We start from the raw sequence: 17,132 nt of genomic DNA, 5'->3' as shown, positions 1-17,132 counted from the left end.
CTTAAAATTTTTTCCCCTTACAATTGTTCAATTTTTAAGTGGACATTACTTGTAATAATTGGCACAATAAAGAAAAAAATTTAAAAATATTCAAATTACTTACTTCAACAAATTTACACATATTTTTTTCCCCTTCTTTTTTCACTGGAATTGCTAAATGGAGAAATACTTACGTAACTTTATTCTTTTAGTATTTGAAATTTTATTTAGCAAAACACCTAAAAACAAAACTCAAACGCAAGGTAGAAATTTTTCCAGGGAATGAAACCAGGAAAGCAACTAATATCACGAAAATTACTAATATTTTTTTTTAATAATGTTAGAATAACTTCAGGAATTTTCATCAATTCGATAATTATTTAAAGGTGTTATGTTCTATTAAACTAACAATCTTTGCAAAAAATTAACATAACGTTTTAATTTCAAAACTGTCAGTAAATATCATATTATCTAAATTAAATTTGCACAAACATATAATTGCATACAAGAATGAGACGAAAAAATAATAAATTTTTTTACATTATCTTTTAAAAGTTGCCTTTCGTATTAGTGATCAAAATCGTTTTTCTCTGATTATATAGTATGCGTTATGAAGAATTAGCCTTAAAAAAACATATATTATGCATTTAAAAAAGTTGCTTTTGCAAAGAATTTTATGTATAAAAATTTAAACAAGATTCTTCTTTAAGTTGATTTAAATTTTCTGTTTTTACAATAATGTAAATAAATGTTCTGCTAAATTTTAAATATTAAGCCTAAGAAATTTTTACTATTATCATTATTTTACAATTACATTAATTTAAATCTTTGCAAAAATCTATAAAATCATAAAAATCTATATACACTTCTTATCTCAAATTTGAACTGCAAAATTGAAGTTAATAAATACAATGCTAGTAGTATAATTGCTCATAAGTTAGAGTTAATGTTTAACAATGATGTTAAAATAAAATTTCTTCTGATATCTTCAAAATTTCTCGAATTTTCATAATACTTAAACATAAGTATAATGACTAGAATAAATTACACAATGCAGTAGTTAAGAATAAAAAAATAAATCAAATCAAATCATGACAAACATTTCACTACTTAATTATTTTATTTTAAAACAAAACACAATATAAATATAACTTCACTAAACTATAAAAGCAATACATTCTTACCATCATTGTTTAATATAAGCTTATCAATATTCTTTTGTTAAAATATAAGTTAAGAACACGTATTTGTAATTAAATAAAATAAAAAAATTTTCTAAAAGCAACAGTAGGACCATGTGTTATCATTTTAATTATTATTATTTTTAAATTAAAAAAAATTTCAAAACTTTACAGTCATTTCATACAGTTTAAAGTTTTTCTTCAATTCAATTTTTTGTTTTTGTGCTACTGAACTATATTTCAGAGCAATAAACTGAAAATCTTTGCTTTACTGAAAGATTTTATAAATTGGTCAGCAGCATCTTTGCATATCACACAAACGAATCGCACAGGGATGCACCTTTCTTCAAACTTTCAGCTCCGGCAGATTTAAAGAGAGCCTCCAGTCGTTTTGTTTTCTGTCAGGATTGAACATATGGCTCCTAGTTTTCTACCAGAAATTAATTTCCATTTGCACTGTACAGCACCCAAGCTCAAAAATGAATGGCTCCTTCCTGGTAGATAAGCTTGTTTATCCAGCAGACGAAGCTAAAATTATAAGAGAAAAAAGTTAACTTTACATTGAAAACACTAAACTTAAACCTCTATATTACTTTATATTGAAAACATTAAATTAGTTAAAGTAAATTTAAAACTATTAAGCATTGAATATTTCTTTAAAACTTAAATCATTTTATTTGAAAATGTTTACAATTTAATGGGTAGATTTCCGTAACAATACCTGCACCAAATAATCTCAGTATCACCAAGAAAGAATAGAAAATTATTTCACTTATAACGGCCTTCAAATAATAATTTTATTTTTTCTTAATTATTATTTTTTTAAAAAAGAAGAAATTATAGGTCAAAACGCTTAAGCTCTTTTCAATTGAAGTGAATATTCAAGTATATATACAGATACAAAAATATATCAAATTCAATACTTTTTAATTTTTTTTAAAGATTAAGTACAATGACACTTAACTGTTAAAATATTTTTGTACATTGTATAAGCTCATAGAGCCAATAGGAAATGTTCACATTTTTTTTAAGAACTTCATAAATAAAAATTTTAACACCTTTTAAGCACTGTTCTTCATTTAACGTTAACATACTTTGAATAGACCATATTGTTGCTTATTTTTTAACTATTTGCTATCATTTATAAATTAATATAATTAATCATATATCATATATCAAAAACATCTGTCTAATTCATGAAATGAAAATAAAGATATTTAACTCACCATTTTACAATATATTAAACAGGAAATTCAAAAAATGTAACAACAGTGTTCAACTTGTGAATAAAATTTCAAACATTCTAAAATGCAATGGTTTTAACTAAAAAGTAATTGATTAATTAATAATTATTTAAACATGGCAAACTTGTTTACAAAAAATTTATTTTTATCTTTATCGTTGCAATGAAAAAAAATTCAAACTGCAAAACTCTTTTGTGACAAGCCAACAAAAAAAGTGGCGAAAAGTGTTAAATAAACAATTGCTAATTTTTTCCATTGCTTATTTTAAAATTTGATTAATGTAAAAGAACATCAATGTAAAAAGATACTATGAGAATTTAAAATCATCAATTCATGGATGAAAAAATCATATAGAAGGAGAATTCTCTAACAATTCACATATTTCAAAGTTGTAAATATATATTAAATATAGTTCGCCCCTTCCCCCAAATATTTTGACATAGCATTCTTTAAAAGTCAGTATGCATACCCAACATTTGTCAAATATCTTTTTTCTTATAGTTTAACAAATTTTTACAGCATTAGATTATTTCTAATAGGAATTTATTTAAAAAATACAATTTAATCAAAGCTCTACATTCACCATAATCACCATTTTGAATAGACCATATTATTGTTTATTTTTTAATCATTTACAAATTAATATATATAATGATGCATCAAAAACATTCAAATAAAAATCAGTCTATATTTAAATAAAAATGTTTAATTCATTGTTGTACAATATTTCAAACATGAAATTTTAATTAAAATTTCTTGAAGATGAAGAGCTATATCTGAAATTGTAAGGGAAAATTAAATTTACAATGGAAAAACCAAATTTAAAATTCTTAAACAATGAATATTTATTTTAAAGTTAAATTATGCAATTTGAAAATTTTTTAAAAAATTTTTTAATATCTTTTACAATGAAATTCAATGAGTAAATTGCAGTATCAATACTTGCATCAAAAAATCTTGGTAGAGCCACACGAAAAGCAAAAAGTAACATAGTGGGAAGGAGATTAACAAAAGAGTTTAGCTCATAAACACTCTCAAGCAAACTATCATATGTTTAAAAAAAAAAAAAAATTCAAACTACAAAACTCTTTAACCCCTTTTATTAGACCTGAAAATAAATACTCACTATGTGGCAAGCTATCAACAAAAAAAGTGTGAAATAAACAATTGCTTACTTTCGTCCATTGCTTATTTTAAAAATAGTAGATTTTCTTGAAGATGAAAAGCTATATATACTGAAATTTAAAAAGAAAAGAAATTAGATTTTGAAATGAAAAAAAAACACATTTAAAACTATTTAACATTGAATATTTATTTGAAACTTTAATTATTTAATTTGAAAATGATTTTAAGAAATTGAAATATCCTTTACAATGAAATTAAATGATAAATTTCGGTATCGATACCAGCGTAAAAAAAATTTCGTTAGTGTCACACAAAAAATAACACAGAGGGAAGGAGATCAACTAAAAGAATTTAGCTCATAAGCACTCCCAAGTAAACTCTCAGATATTTAAAAATAAAATCAAATTGCAAAACCCTTTAACTTCTTTTATTATATCAGAAAATAACTACTCGCTATGTGGCAAATCAACAAAAAGAGTGCCGAAAAATATTAAATAAACAAATGCTTATTTTAAAATTCGTATAAGTACATCAATATAAAAAGATACTATAAGAATTCAAATTCATCAATTTATGGTTGAAAAAACCATTTCGGAGAATTCTTTAACAATTCACATATTTCAAAGTTGTAATATATATATTGTCCCTCCCCCCAAATATATTTACATTACATTTAAAAGTCAGTATGCATAACACTTATTTTTTTATTGCTTAATTAAATTTTTAGTCTCAGATTATATGTAATAGAAATTTATTTAAAAACTTTATTAAACAATAATTATTTATTAGACTAATTGTTATCATAATAATTATTAATTAAATATTTATTAAACTAAAAGAAACATTACAGAATAGGACAAACTCGAAAGGTACAACCCCAGGCAAACATATACATATTTTTGTTTAAAAAAGTTACAAGTTTAAAATCTATTTGGTGATTGCACTTGGCGGGACAAATCACGATACTGAAATATCCCCAAGAAATTTAAATAAAAATGTTTAATTCTTTGTTTTACAATATTTTAGACATGAAATTTTAATACGGTAACAATATTGTTTGTATTGAACGTTAAACATTCTAGAATGTAATGGTCTAAACTGAGCTAAAAGTAGCAGATCATTAATTTTCTAATTGTTTTAACTTGGCTAATTTGTTTACAGACAATTATTTTTATCTTTTCCACTGTTGCAGAAAAACTTTGTTACAGTCGAATTACTTAGCAAACGTTCTTTTACAAGCATATTTTGAACTAATTACATTACTTATTATTTATAGCTAAACAATAACTTAACACAGAAGTCAACTACTATGTGCGAACAATAATGATCACAATTCATAATATAAACTGACTTTATTTGATACATGATTTTTAACTAAAGCAAAAACATTACTTACAATACTTCTTTAACGTTTCATGTAACTATCATTGAAATGTATAAAGTTTTCAAATAATTACTAAATTATAAATACCTTATGTAATTGAAAAGAAAGCAGCTAAGTTCTAACAATGGCGCCGTAAACAAACGAACAGAGGAAGCCAACGAGGAAGAAGGGGGACAAGATTCAACAGTTGAAAAAGTTTTTTGAGTTCAATCGTTCGCAAACTACTACTAATATTATTTTTCGCTTTCTTTGCATTGGCTAAAAATGACATTTTAAGTAATATTTAATTTATTGTTTTCTTTCATAAATAAATGTTTATTTATTAATAATATGGGATAACCTTTCGCAAAAATGTGACGCTGTACCAAAAGTAATGAAATAGATGATTATTTTGAAAGTTCGAATGTTAGATCGAATACTATTTTATTTTATATAATATTAGTTCTAAAATTAGAAGATAGGATTCAAGAGCGTTGCGTTTTCTAGCAGGGCAGTATTATATTGCATCTTTCTAATATTAGATCATATCTTTTTGCTACCTGGGAGGTAAGGTTTTATTTTTTTCTATTACAATGAAGTTATTATTTTAATCATTTTTGATTTACTATTGTTCAAATATGTTTACGACGTGCAGATTTCGGTTTACAAAGAACCGCGTTTGAAGTGCTGTTTTGGCGCTATGTTTTAGATTGGCAATCATCTTTATTCAATTAATACATCATAATTAACACCTTTCTAAGATAGAATAATAAAAAATATTAAATTTAATTCAATGAAAATGTACAGACAAATGTTTTATCAACACCAAGATCGCCGCCAAATTTTTAGCGACAATCGAGCAGTAGCACGCCAAAAACAAATATAAATTCTGTTGTATGATGACTCTTTAAGTGCAATTCATAATATGTTGTAGCATATGATATAAATCAGGTTTATCTAAGTATATTATGAAAATAGGTTTGTATAATAATCAAGAATTTTCATTAAAACTTATTTCTTTATGTTAAATAATATTTAGATTTTAGTTAACTAATTGCTGTTAGTAATATTAAAAATTGTTTCTGTTATATGTATTTCATTTTAATGAAATTTTTGAGCTAAATTCAAGTGTAAAAATAGGTAAAGGTTTAATAATTTATACTAAATAGTTTAAATTAAGATGAAAAATTTATTTGTACATGTTAATATAAATAATTGCGAAGAATCGTGCTGTGAATTCTTAAACAACCTAAAAAAAATATAGATTATGGAAAGTTTTTTAGCACGCAGTTGCTCATACTTAATTGTATATTGGCTAACCCCACTTATACAAAAAAAATATATTACAAAATTCTTTTATATTTTGAAATCAATGTTAAGTTACTTCATAATTTTTGTTAAGAGTTAAGTGAATAATGTTTTTATTGTGAATTTCAAGTTAATATTCATATAAAATAATGCCCGATTTTTATAGGGATTACAAAAATATATAAAAGTTCAATACAATATGAAAACAAAATTCATACTCAATAAAAATAACAAACAACTCTTTTTCTATTAGTTTTAAAAATGTTAGAAAACCTGTTAGCGCTCTCCATGAATTTCTATAGGTTTTCTTATTTCTTGCTGTGTTTATTATTAATTTAATGAACTCGCACTCGTATTGGTAACATGAGATCAAAATTTCTACTTTTCGACTAGTTAGAGTACTAAAATCTACAGGAGCTCTGTACTTGTTGACAATTTAAATTACAATCATTTCCTGACAGCTATAGACAGAATATAATACCATTTTATTTACAAGTACAACTTCTTAAAAGGATGTTTGACCACTTTCGAAGTAGCCGAGGTGCTTCAAATTTAACTTGTATTCTATTGAGAAAACAAGTTATAACTGCTTCCAAATCACTGAAAGCTAAATTTATAATAATTTTTTGCAGAGAATCTTTCAGTGGAAATAAAAGTTTTTCAATTAACTCCTTGAAAGATTTTCAATGCTAACCTTATATTTTGTGATCCTAGAGCCGAACTTAGAAAATTTTGTTGTTTTATTGTTGACGATTCTGTTAAGGAAATTTCCTGACCTACAAGTTATTTTTCTCATTCTAATTTCTGAAAAATATTATTCTAATTTTCATTCAAACGTTTTGAGTGCCCGTTGTGTAATGCTTTTTAAATTTTTGCTGAAAGTTAAGCGAAATTTTTTTTACTGTATATCTCAAGTTAATATTCACATGAAAGTAAGACCTTTTTTTTTCTTTTACCTCTTTAAATGTTAGAAAACCTGTGCCAGTCCTCCATGAATTTCTGTAAGTTTTATTACTTAATGTATTTATTATTTATTGAATTATCTCGCTTTCATGTTTGTAACAATGGTAACTTGCAATTGAAATTTCTACTATTTTCCAACTGGGTGAAGTACTGCGTCTCTGTTCTCATCAACTTCACTTTCCAAGTAGCTGAAGTGCTCCAAATTCAACTCTTATTCCATTGACAACTTACATCTTATCACTTAAAGGAATTTTTTTTTTCTTAAACTAAATATCAAATCCTTATATTGAGCTTTGTATGGAAGTGCTAGACTAATATAATTATTAATAATAGTTTATTAGACACAATATGCTTTAATATTAGATTCCATTGAACACTAATTTAAACGTAAATTTACGAGTAGTTTGAAACACGGCTTAACGAAAAAATCTAGCCGCTTTTTTTTATTGATAATTTTCTTAATCTGTTTTGGCTTGAGCAAAATAGTTGTTGTTTGCCTGTCAGTCTGACCACAGCAAAGTGAGGGTTTAAACGCACATATTTTAAATTATTGTACTAGGGGGCGAACCATATGGAAACGACAAAAATTTGATTATAATCAATTTGAAAAGTTTTTTTCAAAATAAATTAAATTTCAAAAATGACTTTTATGTGAAACTGTTCTATTTTACATAAATTAAATTGAGAAAAGCAACTATTACCAACCAATTCCCCTGATACAAATTTTTAAATTTATTAATAGTTAAAATGATTTATCAATTAACTTATTTTTTTTTTCATCATCTGCAGAATCTTTGATGTGCATAAATAATTTAATATTATTTTGAGAAGTAATATTTTAATTATTATTATTTGAATTATGATTTTAAAGAAGGATTAAGGACATTTTAATGTATTAAGCGAATTCATTTATAAAGTACAGTGAATTCTCACTTATGCACCAGTCTTTAGGACCAAGAGAAAAAGCGTATAAGATTTAAAAAACAGTAAGTTCATGCAAATAAGAAAAGCTTCAGATTCAGCAAAAGCTAAATTTACAATAATTTTTTGCCGAGAATCTATTAGTGGGAATAAAAAAATAAATTTCAATTAACTCTTAGGAAGATTTTCAATGCTAACCTTATATTTTGTGTTTTTTTTTATTGTTGACAATTCTGTTAATAAAATTTCCTGGTCGAAAAGTTATTTTTCTCATTCTAAATTTCCTGGCCTACAAGTTATTTTTCTCATTCTAATTTCTAAAAAATATTTTAATTTTTATTTAATCTTTCTGGGTGTCTATTGGGTAATACTTTTTAAATTTCTGCTAAGAGTTTACCGTAAAATATTTTTACTGTATACAAGGTAATATTTACATAAAAATATGACCTTTTTTTTCCTTTTAGCTTTTCAACCTGTGCCAGTCCACCATGAATTTCAGTAAGTTTTTTAACTTTTATCATATGCAGAATCTTGGATGTACATAATTAATTTAATATTAGGTACTTTGAGAAGTAGTATTTTAATTATTATTACTTGAATTATGATTTTAAAGAAGAATTAGGGACATTTTAATGTATAAAGCAAATTTATTTATAAAGTGCAGTGAATTCTCCCTTATGCATCAGTTTTTGGGACCAAGAGAAAAAGTGTATAAGATTTTAAAAACAGTAAGTTCATGCACATAAGAAAAGCTTCAGATTCAGCGAAAGCTAAATTTACAATAATTTTTTGTGGAGAATCTTTAAGTGGAAATAAAAAAATAAATTTCAATTAACTCTTTGGAAGATTTTAAACGCTGACCTTATATTTTGTGATCCTAGAGGCGAACTTAGAAAATTTTGTTGTTTTATTGATGACGATTCTGTTAATAAAATTTCGTAGCCTGCAAGTTATTTTTCTCATTCAAATTTTTAAAAAATATTATTCTAATTTTTACTTAATCTTTCTGGGTGTCCGTTGTATAATGTTTTTTAAATTTCTGCTAAAAGTTTACTGAAAAATTTTTTTACTGTATATCTCAAGTTAATATTTACATAAAAATAAGACCCTTTTTTTTCCCTTTTAGCTCTTCAAATGTTGGTAAACCTGTGCTAGTCCACCATGAATTTCTGTAAGTTTTATTACTTTTATCATCTGCAGAATCTTTGATGTGCATAAATAATTTATTATTTTGAGAAGTATTATTTTAATTATTATTATTTGAATTATGATTTTAAAGAAGGATTAGGGACATTTTAATGTATTAAGCGAATTCATTTATAAAATACAGTGAATTCTCATTATGCTTCAGTCTTTGGGACCAAGAGAAAAAGTCCATAAGATTTTAAAAACAGTAAGCTCATACAAATAAGAAAAGCTAGATAGAAAAGTTTCAATAGCTGAATAAAACTACAAATAGTCGTGAATAGCGGCTAAACCTTCTAATTGTTTTTAATGATTTCGAGTAATGTTTTTGTCATCTCTGTTTTCGCGTAAACTGAGTAATAGTAATCGCTATAGCTTTACATTCCTTGACCAAAAACTAACGTTTTAATTGGTGGTGGGAAAGACACTGCTAGATAAATTTTGAAAGCATATGGGTGGTATATATGGTGGTTTCAATGTGGGTGGTGTGATAGATAAGACACCTTATTCAAATTCATATAAAAAAATGTCTTCCTAGAAACAATAAAGGTGAAAAAAATCCCATAGGGAAGAAAAATGAACTGTATTACTAGATCCAGTAACTTATTTCCTTTTATCTGTAACGAAGATTGTTTATTTGCTTTAAACTGAAAACTTTTTCTAAAAAATGGGATTATTTTTTTCTATTTAAACAAAAAATAAAATCAAAATTTTAGACTTTTAAAAAAAAAATTGTGTGCTGAATTGAAATATTTATTTTCTGAATGATGCATAAAGAATTATAATTATTATTATTTTCCTATATAATGATCAAGGGCCTTTGAAAACCTTTGTATATATGCAAAAGGCACATAAAAGAGGTGGCGCAGAAGTGATTGGTCACTGTATGTAGTTTTATATTTTAATAATGGTTATTAATTTTCATTTTAATCGTTCACTTCCCTATTCAATGAAAAAAAGTATTATATTTATAAATTTTATTGATGTATATAAAATATTTTTTTAAAAATTTTATTAAGTACAGTAAGATTTTGATTGTGAAAACACAATCATATTTAAAAAACCTACCTTGTTAACATAGCTTAAAAACATGTAGGTTAAAGAGAAAAAAAAAAAAAAGTAACGACAAAGTACTGATTTGAAGCATCTTGAAACTAACCTGTACAATATTGAATGCCTTCTAAGACATTATTTGGTAGAAAAAATTTTTGTGATAAGAACAATTTTTTAGTCCAAGCAAATAAAATGCCCCGTAAAAGTTAAAAAATTCTTAATAAAATGTGTAAGTAAATTTAATTTATGGTAACTAAGAAATAATGTTAATAACACCTACATTTCACTTATTTATCTATTCTTCAATAGTACAAAATATTTTTATTTGGCAAAAATATATACACCTACCTTTTTAAAAACAAAAAAGTTTTCTTGAAACAGAAGTTTAAAATGTAAACACATTAGGAATCTCTAAACTAACATTTAAGTGCGACAGAAGCAAAAAGATTATAGAAATCTTACGATTTTATGAGTTAAACGAGATGAAAAACATCAGAACCAGTTTAATTGCATATTGAAATGTTGAAGTTTTTAAAGATTCTTTTTTAACTTTCCGCCCTATAAACGGGTTGTGGTTGTGTGACGTGGGCGACCCTGCTTCACCACAGGTGCCCACTGGGTAACGAGAAGAAAGTAGTAGTTCTGGCATTCCTGTGGCCAATGGGACAACCCCCCAATGCCTGCAATTTAAAAAAAAAAGGGAAAAAAGTCTATAATAAGGAAACGCCCATTGTAACGCTCCTGTCCTTGGGCAATCAAACAGATTTAAATGTTTTCAGTCTAATTTTTCTCTGAATTATTCATTAGATTTAAATAAGTTTTGTTTCTTTTTATTTGTGGCCCATAATGTGTGTATCCTATTACAGAGTTTATTTGCTAGAATTCGAAAAGTATATGTTGAAAGTGGTTAATGTGCAACTCCTGCTATTCTAATCTACAGAAAATGACAACTAATTTTTCTGTATCAAATAAAAATGCAGTGTACCTCCTCGAGAAGGGCCAACCGTCCTCACTGCCCTTTGACGACACTGTCTGATAATATTCCTTTTAAAAAATTTAATGTGTAAATGATGATTACACACTTTTAAAATTATTCGTGTTAATAAGTTTGATTCAGATACCATTACAAATATTTACTTTGTTAATTCTCAACTGGTTAAATTTTTAAAAGATTTTTTTAGTATCAATAAGTTTATTAAAAGATTTTTTAAAAAAATTTGAAATGAATATTTTTTTTAAAAATATGTACAGTCCGCAAAAAAAAAAAGATATCACCCTGAATAACTTTCGTTCTAATGATCCGATTTTCACGAACTAAGTGTCAATCTTAATGGTTCCTGGGGGTGACCTCAAATATGCTAATTAATTAGTGCTAACTATTAATTAAGTTACGAAATCAGACACAAAAACGTACTTTCTCTGAATAAACATATATTTTTTTTTACATATTTGGAATCTAGACACTTGAATTAGGGGGGGTAGACAAAATTTTAAAACAATTGGGTCGTAAATTGGGTTGCAATAAAGGTTTATATATTTGGCGATAGTCCAGAAAACCGCCAAAAAAAGTCGCCTGCGCAAATAAATATTTTAAGATAACCCTTGACTGATTTAAAAGAGAAACGCTTAATTTTACTAGGTTGCTAGGCAACCAATTTCTGACTGTAAAAAAATTGAAATAATGTTTTGTGATTGCTCTGAGAGGTTTAATTAATAGTTAATAGAAAACACCTCGAAGTTTCTAGGCAATAGACAATTTTTAAGTTCATTTATGTCCAAAAAGCAAAAAAAATAAATAAATAAATAAAATAAAAAATTATTTTAATCTCTTTTGAAAAGAAAATTTGAATCGATTTATAAGTTTTCAGAATTTAAATACATGAACTTTTTATCTGATATTATTTAGATTATGCTATTTTTGCTATGTTTATTCGAGGATTTCATACTAAAATCAAATTAACGTAACTTATAATAGCTATATACAAAATTTTAGGGATAGAGATTTTTACAGCTTTAATCGAGTCTTCTAGGCACGAAAGTTTGAAGAGAAAAAAAGTGCTTGAAAAATAAAATGTAGATTGTATAGTAATTCTAATGCACATTCACAAGGTTTTCTATAATTTACGATATTTCTTTTTTCTATAACTCAAGGAATTGCTGAATGTTTAGTGGCATTTTAAAAACATTGAAATATGTTATGTTTAAGAATAAGATATTGAAATAATATGTTGCATATTGTATGATTCATTGTTTAAAAAAATTGCTTCATTTTGCTACGTTACATGGTTTTCTTTGGATAAAGATGATTAGCAAATAGCATCCACATGTTTCGATACATTCTGAAACTTACGTTCGCAAATTCACCATAAAATGTCGCACAGCATATTCTTCAATTACGATAAGCTACATTTACCACCAAATACTGTTACTATGATTATTTTTGTTTTCTTATATATATATATATATATATATATATATATATATATATATATATATATGATATGATACTCTCTTTTTAAACAGAGCTCTTAAGGCCCTTAAGATACTGAAATGGGGGCACGAAAACTTAAAAGATTTTTTTTTTCCTAATGCCCGCCTGTGTTAACAGCCGTCAATTCAGGCATCTACAGGGCGACAAATATCTGTGTGGCCTAAGGATTCCTAACGAGCATCAAACATTCTCAAAGTTAAGTGTTCATTCACTGGAAAATTTAGTGTTTATTCAATTTAAGAACTGTTCCTTCACTTGGTTATCTTACTACTTATTATTTAAACCACCAAAAGCTTAAAACAATATTATGTAAGTTATCTAAATTTTTTTTACATAATTTGCATTTAATAACAAATATGTCGACATGCATTTAATAACAAATACGTCATTTAGCTAAAATTACAAATTTTGAAATTTTTATGATTTTTTTTTAAAGACAAGCTAAGCTTAAGTATTCCTTCACTGGTTAGTTTACCCTATAAGATTTTGAGAAATTTGCGATGTTGTGAGAGATGCTTAAAAATGTTGACTACGTATTTTTATTAATATTCATAAAATATATATTCAAGAAATTGATGAATATTTTATTCCAAATTTATTCATTCGTATGTATATTATTGAAATTTTATCAGTTATTGAGAAAAAAAAATAAAAAAAAATCACATTAAAGAAGCACAATCTGTTGTATAATCATATTCTATCAGAAGCATGCTTTTATAAAACTCCACATTCTCTGAATAAAATGTATTTTATTCAATAAAATGTTTTATTCAAATTTCTTTACTAAATTGCAAATAGAATTTTAGACGACTAAAAAAGAAACATCGTATTTTATAGCTTAAAAAAATAAAAATGAAAAGATAAGCAAACGATTATTAGCGAAAAAAATATGAATGAAATTTTATGCTAAGCGCGCGAAGTCAAGTTCCTCGCAAGTTTATCACATTTTAATATTAATCGCCCCATTTAATCATTTCTTCATTGTCGCCAAATTATTTTTTTAAAAATAATTAATTTTAATTTTTCTCAGCTTCTAATAAATAAAAACAGTTGAAACTTTAGATTTTTCAATTGAAAAATATGTAGATTAATATGGTATAAAAAAATTCATACCTTATAATTCAAAAATTTTTCATCCTTAATTTAATTAAATAATAAAAAATAATTAACAATTATTAAAAATTATTTTTTTCGTGAAATTATCTTTGGGTAAATGAGTTTTATGACTGGGTGAAATTTTCTTCGAATTGCTTTATTAGTTTTTAAAATATGACTAAAAACGTAAAAAGTGAAATTAACATTAAGGGGTACGAACTTTGGATCGCTCTCCTGACCAAACTATGGGGACCATATTTCCCAGATTGCGGCTACCCCCTATATTTTGAAGGTTAAAAATCCAAATATGTAAGAAAAAATATATGTTTATTCAGAGAAAGTACGTTTTTGTGTCTGATTTCGTAACTTAATTAATAGTTAGCACTAATTAATTAGCATATTTGATGTCACCCCCAGGAACCATTAAGATTAACACTTAGTTCGTGAAAATCCGATCATTAGAACGAAAGTTATTCAGGGTGATATCTTTTTTTTTTTGCCGACTGTACCTTTCAATATTTATTTTTAATTAATCGTTTATTAGTTAATAGTTTAAATTATGGAAAAAGCCTTCAAGTTTAACAATATTTTTTTCTATTGCACAATGTTTTCTATTGCACAATGATTTTCTATTAGCATGTTTTTTTTCTTTGTAAGCTACAAATTTTTCTCATTTTGATAATGGGTGAGAACTACTTTTTGAAATATACATGTAAAATAGTAGGTATAGGATGGTAATTTTACAGTCGTTAAGAATCGAATTCAGCTGTTACATAATAGTACACATTTTGTTAACTATTTACGGTGTTAATTAAAAGCCCTTTAAAAACTCGGTGTACCCTTTTTTTTTTAGGAAGCACCTTTCCCTTTTTTATTCCTAGGCATAGTAATGGAGTATTTAACAAATATTTTTTGTTAAAAGAAGGAACTAAATTAATAAAAAAATTTGAAGAAAAGAAATTTCATCAGAGATGTAAACAATGTTATTAATATTTATGTAAACTTTTCATTTTTTGTCTTACATCTATACCAGTTATATAAAGACATTACGGAAATCGTGACATTGGTCAAATCTGTCGTTATTCTTATCTAGTTCTTGTGTTTTTTATATGAGGAAAATATTAATTTCACAAAGCATCACCATTAAAGTAATTTAAGAATTTATTGATTTATAAAGTTATTACAGAATTGTAAAATTATCTGCCTTTTTAACTAGCAAATTTTGAGCAACCTTTTTTCATATGGTTTCAATTCTGGTTTCAATTCAATACATATTATTGTTTTGATGCCTATTTTAATATGAAAAATGTTGTAAATTTTGAAATTTTTTTTGTCAAGGGTATACAATAAAAAATTTAATCATAAAAGTAAAGCGAAAAAAAAATACTATTGATACATTCGTGCATGTAAGTAATATATATTTAAAAGTAATTTTTCTTCTATACCTTTCCTTGAAACAATAATTTACATTAGAATATCATAATTGTTTTAAATATTAAATGCAATAAAATTGAGCACCATAAAATTAATGAAGAAAAAACTGCATGTTTTTTAAAATTAAATATTTTCTGAGCAAAGGTGAGCACAAAATTAAACACCCTGAATAACTTTTCATTTAACAGTTAGATTTTCATGTACTAGTTGTCAATCTTAATGGGTTCGTGAGTCAATATTCAATAATTTCATTCAGAAAGGAATTTTATGTTCAAAATCTTTCTAAATTATAAGACAGGTGTATGTTTTGCATGGTGTTACTAATTTGAAGACTAATTTGATGAGTCAAAATTTATCAATGAAATGATAAAAGCAAAAACTTTTCGATAGAAATTTTAGTTTTAAAAGCTCATTTTCACAAAAATACTTATGTTTTTAAAATATACGATTTGCATAATTTTTATTTTATTATCCTCTCTTTCAGGAGAACTCTTCTGTGCTATTCCAAGTGATTCTATGTAGACAAAGATATGATTTCTCTGTTGTTTTTATTATTTTTAAAATTAAATTGAAATTTGTGTAATATTTGTATTGATTAAGGTTATGTCTTTGTATTTATATGTCTTTGTATAATAAAATGTTTGCAAGAGACAATGTTGATTATTCATTTAACTAATTTCAGGGTACATTCAATTCATTACATGACTGGCTACATTTGTACATTTTTGTCCAATACACCTATTTTTTGTTAAATTTGCTGCAAGACTAAATATAATCAGTAAAACATGAATTCATGATCAGTATCGCACTAAATGATCATCTCTGGACAGCCTCTTAATATTATCGGCTGTAGGTTGTATTTATTTTTGTATAGGGTAAAATAGTATCACTAGATTCCTTAAGAACACAGCTTTTATTTTAAAACATATATATACTGACTACAAGCTATTATAGACATATATATTGACTTCAAGTTAAAACTTGAAAAATTACTTGTGAGATACAGAATTTTCATAATTCTGGACAGCAGTTTTATTATTCTGCTTTTAAGTAGAATATCACTGTAAAGAAAAGATTATTACATATGTTTACCTAGTTTAAAAATGTATTGATAAGTGGAAGCATAGATTGTGCACAGCAAATCTTTAGGACTAAGGGGTTGAACTGTGTAAAAAATATTCTTTGCATAAAACAATTTAAATGAAAAAATTAACCTAGAAATATTTTCTTAGTTCATATATTAATAATTTATTCAGAAATGTATTAGATAGCTATATATTTATTTAGCTAATTGAATTAAATAAAAATTAGGTTTGTGGGTTTTAATTACTCCTGTAACTAGGTCAATGACCTCTCGTAAACCTCTATAAACTAAAGGGATGCTGCTGGGTGTATATAAATTGCTGGCCCTCAATTATTGATTCATTGATTACCCTCTACTGGAAAATGTCGGGCAATCACTCACCCAGCGCGTTTTAGACAGTAACTGCTGGGTTAGGTACTACCGGCCATCGATAGGCCGGTATTGTTGGCTCGACAGAAGGCCAGCCATTCACTTTAGTACAGTTGAAAGTGACTTTTGCCGGCACAGACCCGTCGCTTTAGCTGGTGGCAAACAGCAGTTTTGTGGAGCTGGACCTACAGATTTGTTTTTGCTGGGTAACTACGCTTTTAAACATTCATCATGCAGATAGATTTTGCAAAATAACCAGACAATCAAATTTTATAAGAATTATAATTCTAGAAATGAATTTATTTTCAGAAGTATTCCCTTCACCCTAATTTAATAA

At 25.9% G+C, this 17,132-nt stretch overlaps 2 long non-coding RNA genes across 2 annotated transcripts; one reads left to right on the top strand and one right to left on the bottom strand.

Annotated features, from left to right (window-relative positions):
• Positions 1 to 1,416: 1,416 nt before the first annotated feature.
• Positions 1,417 to 5,451, bottom strand: LOC147805176 (uncharacterized). Its single transcript, XR_015429459.1, has 3 exons — positions 5,001 to 5,451; positions 3,580 to 3,639; positions 1,417 to 1,688 (listed from the first exon to the last, which is right to left on the bottom strand). It is a non-coding gene; the product is annotated as an uncharacterized LOC147805176 (long non-coding RNA).
• Positions 5,452 to 8,546: 3,095 nt separating this feature from the next.
• On the top strand, positions 8,547 to 15,996 carry LOC147805175 (uncharacterized). Its single transcript, XR_015429460.1, has 3 exons — positions 8,547 to 8,582; positions 9,211 to 9,255; positions 15,827 to 15,996. It is a non-coding gene; the product is annotated as an uncharacterized LOC147805175 (long non-coding RNA).
• Positions 15,997 to 17,132: the final 1,136 nt, after the last annotated feature.

This window comes from Parasteatoda tepidariorum, chromosome 9 (genome assembly GCF_982258835.1).
Source record: "Parasteatoda tepidariorum strain Cologne lab strain chromosome 9, Ptep-v5.0, whole genome shotgun sequence".
NCBI classification, from domain to species: Eukaryota; Metazoa; Arthropoda; class Arachnida; order Araneae; family Theridiidae; genus Parasteatoda; species Parasteatoda tepidariorum.
Note: the sequence above shows the minus strand (reverse complement) of the source record. Positions and strands in the feature narration are given on the sequence as shown.